Source organism: Physeter macrocephalus, unplaced genomic scaffold (assembly GCF_002837175.3).
Source record: "Physeter macrocephalus isolate SW-GA unplaced genomic scaffold, ASM283717v5 random_1204, whole genome shotgun sequence".
Classification (NCBI taxonomy): Eukaryota; Metazoa; Chordata; class Mammalia; order Artiodactyla; family Physeteridae; genus Physeter; species Physeter macrocephalus.
In genome coordinates this window covers 8,905-13,356 of record NW_021146312.1, presented here as the reverse complement: position 1 = coordinate 13,356, position 4,452 = coordinate 8,905, and positions in this window count along the sequence as shown.

Here is a 4,452-nt window from a genome sequence, read left to right as displayed (position 1 = left end):
TCACATTCTGTAACCAGCCACCCCTGCCTCCCTGGTCCTCTGCGATTCTACTGTGCCTTCTCCTGGGATTTGGAGATTCTGACTGAATAACAGTGTGAAGGCTTAACTTCTTCCTACCCATTTGCTCTTCTTTCTCAGAGGATAAAATATTCATGATGAAGTTTCTTGTTTTAGTTTCCTCTGCACTGTAGTCAGTGGAAATGCTTCTTGCAAATGGCTGACTCTTATTTTTCAAAAACCTTTTCATGATATTTTAATGGCAAAATGGGAACCATTGTAGCAAGGGTTGTAGCTTGGCACCATTTTAACATCTTAACCTTTAAGTCTCCTGTTGCAGTCTCCAGTAGAATTTATTTTAGGTTCACAGCAAAATTGAGAGGAAGGTACAGACATTTTCATATAGCCCCAGCGCCCCCTTATGCATAGCTTCCCCTATTTTTGACATCTCCCACCAGAGTGGGATATTCGTTAAAACTGATAAAATTGATTTGTTAAAATTGAGTGGTATTTTGTTAAAATACATTTACAAATCATTATCACCCAAAGTTCAAAGTTTACCTTTGGGTTCACTCTGGGTGTTGTCCGTTTGATGGGTTTGGGCAAATGTATGATGATATATATCCATCATTAAAGTGTCATATGGGGTAGTTTCAATGCCCTAAATATTCTCTGCTCCATCTATTCATCTCTCCCCACAACCCGTGGTAACCACTGATCATTTTACTGTCTCCATAGTTTTCCCTTTCCCAGAACATCATATAGTTGGAATTATACAGTAGCACCTTTTCACATTGGCTTCTTTCACTTAGCGATATACATTTAAGATTCCTCTATGTCTTTTCATGGCTTTCCTCCATGGATTTTCTTTTCTTTTTTTTTTGGCCATGCCCCACGGCATGTGGGATCTTAGTTCCCTGACCAGGGATCGAACCCTTGCCCACTGCAATGGAAGTGCGGAGTCTTAACCACTGGCCCACCAGGGAAGTTCCCTGGATTTTCTTTTCTTTTCTTTTCTTTTTTAGGGCTGAATAATATTTCATTGTCTGGATGTACCACAAAACTGTGGTGCACCCATTCACCTACCAAAGGACATCTTTGTTGCTTCCAGGTTTGGATAATTATGAAGAAAGCTGCTATAAACATTCACGTGCAGGTTTTTGTGCAGACATTAGTTTTCACCTCCTTTGAGTAAACACCAAGGAGTGCCATTACTGGATTGTATGGTCAAAGTATGTTTAGTTTTGTAAGAAACCACTAAACTGTCTTCCAAGTGACTATTCCATTTTGCATTCCTGCCAGCAATGAATGATAGTTCCTGTTGCTCTACATCCTTATCAGCATTTGATGCTGTCAGTGTTCTGGATTTTGGCCATTTTAATAGGTGGGTAGTGTTATCTCATTGTTCTTTGAATTTGCATTTCCCCAATGACATATGATGTGGAGCATCTTTCCATATGCTTATTTGCCATCTGTATATCTTCTCTGATGAGGTGCCTGTTAAGGTCTTTGGTCAATTTTTTAATCCAGTTGTCTTCTCATTGTTGAGTTTTAAGAGGTCTTTGTATATTTTGGATAATAGTCCTTTATCAGTCATTTGCAAATATTTTCTCCCAGTCTGTGGCTTGTCTCTCATCCTCTTGATCAATTATATTTTTTAATATATTATATTTTTATATTTTGTAAGCAAAGGTAAAAACTTTAATTTGGTGTTAAGCATTAAAATAACTTTTGGAAGTTACCATTGAGATTAGTGGTGCAGAAATGAAGGTGCTGGTTTATGATATTTACCAGAAATGTCTTCTGAATTCAGGAATCATTTCATATGAGAGGTACTCATATGTACAAAGCAAAATAAAAAAAGGTACAGGTACTACCATGTCTGATCATCTTTTGGAGATGGCCACCATTTGATAATGGTTTGAGCCAGATGAAAGCAGCCGGAACTCACAGTTTCAAAAGTGCATCATTTACAATTCAAAAGTAATCATGGAGTGGAAAGGTCAGAAGAAAAATTTGTCCCCTTCTGGCCTGTATTTCAGTCCTGAGTACCCAAGAATAAGCAAAGGGAACATGTGGAATTCATTAAGGGTTGAAAATACAATAAGAATGCATATATATCAGAAGACTTAAAATAAAAATTCCCCCCTTTAGGCATCTGGAAAAGGCATCAAGGGCAATGTGAATTTCTGGCAGTTTTCCCAGGACCTGATATAAAATTTTTCTGGACCTAAGAGCAGAATTTCTGTATTCTAGTTTCCCTGCTCTTTCCTCTGGGGCAATTGCTCTCAACTTGAAATTATTTTTAGGAGGAGTTCACACACTTTCTTAACCATGAAATCCTCAGGAATCCCTGAAATATTTCAACGACTAGATAGGAAATTTAAACCAAACCCACTCTATAGGACATGAGATGGTTATTTTGGGCAGTCAGATGTGTGTTTTTGTCATGACTAACTTTCATACAGTTAATGCCTCACTTATTTGTTAAACATTGATTTTTCAGTCAGGTTAGTATAGTCAGCAGACTTCAGGCTTGGTCAAATAAAAAATGAATAAGTAACAACTGCAGGAACATTTAAATTGGTAAGGGACCAGTAGAAGGAAAGGGCACATGTGTTGAACTGTTTCTCTAAACCACCATGGGCCAAAAGATCTATCTAAGCAATTTATAAGATGAGGTCACCTTCCTTTTGTGACTTTCCTATCACAGCTTTGCAGCTAGCAATAGCTTATGCATGCAAGTGGCATAAATAAATCAAAGCGTATCTGCTAGGCAGCAGCTATATATATGAGAAGGTAGGGATTAGAAACAGTACAAAGGTCAAGCTTTAGAAAGAACAATCAACCCTGAGCTGTTGACAAAGAAGACTTGATTGTTTTATTAGAGTAAGTTGAGAGTCAGAGGTCAGGGAGAAGTGAGTGTTGTACTTGACTGAGAATAGAGGGAAATATAAATGCAGGAAAAGCACCGACATCTGCTGCAGAGAGACGGAGAATGGAGAGTGCATTCTAGGACAGGCCTTCCGTATGGTACCCTACTGTTCTCCTTTGCTGAAACATCTCAAGGGCCTTTTTTGAAGGGCAAGTAAATAATATCAGAACCAGGGGATTCTGGAATATCAGTGAAACACTCAACATCATCATGGATTTTCTTCATTGTCTTTAGGAAAACAGAACAACATCAACGGATCTGGGTTCTGGAAAGACCACATTTATTCTTTCATTCTGAACAGATGTTTATTTAATAGCTACTTAAATACCACATGTAACAGGTGCTGAGAGTGGAAAGATGGAAACTGCTAGACCACAATAGAGTCACATTTTGGTGGGAAAGACAAATATATTAGCCACCTCTTTGTAGGTAATTGATAAAGACTGGTTGAATGGAGGAATAATGAATAAATAAATGGATTTTTAAAAGAGAATAGCATTTTGGAGATTACTAATATTGCTACATATGAATAATAACATGAATAAATGAAATTCACTGATAAACACATTCTCAGTATTTATTTAAACCCAGAAATACTAGGAAGTATTTTTTTATTAAGAAAAACTGAGTAAATTTACTTTATGTTCATTTCTCTGCAGAGGACCCCAAGAGAGGTTTGGTTAGTGATGAAATGAGGTAGGGGAATCAAAGGAGAAGAGAAAGAAGTCCTGGATAATCCAGTTACATATAAATATTGAAAATAAAAAGGACCTTGGCATTTTAAAAATATTTATTCAGGGGACAGACTCAAGACATAAACTTAAAAATGGCTATTAGAATTAAAATATCACCTTCAAGTCTATTTCTGAAAAATATACAAATAAACAAGGGATTATATTATAACAAAAAAAACTAATATTCTTTAAAAGCCAAAATTTAATCCCTTGTTGGTTAGATCAATTTTATAGAACTTTTTTTTTAAACTTCAGACTATACTACAAAGCTACAGTAATCAAGACAATATGGTACTGGCACAAAAGCAGAAACGTAGATCAATGGAACAGGATAGAAAGCCCATATATAAACCCACGCACCTATGGTCAACTAATCTATGACAAAAGAGGCAAGGATATACAATGGAGAAAAGACAGTCTCTTCAATAAGTGGTGCTGGGAAAACTGGACAGCTACATGTAAAAGAATGAAATGAGAACACTCCCTAACACCATACACAAAAATAAACTCAAAATGGATTAGAGACCTAAATGTAAGACTGGGCACTATAAAACTCTTAGAGAAAAACATAGGAAGAACACTCTTTGACATAAATCACAGCAAGATATTTTGTGATCCACCTCCTAGAGTAATGGAAATAAAAACAAAAATAAACAAATGGGACCTAATGAAACTTAAAAGCTTTTGCAAGCAAAGGAAACCATAAACAAGACAAAACGACAACCCTCAGAATGGGAGAAAATATTTGCAAGTGAATCAATGGACAAAGGATTAATCTCCAAAATA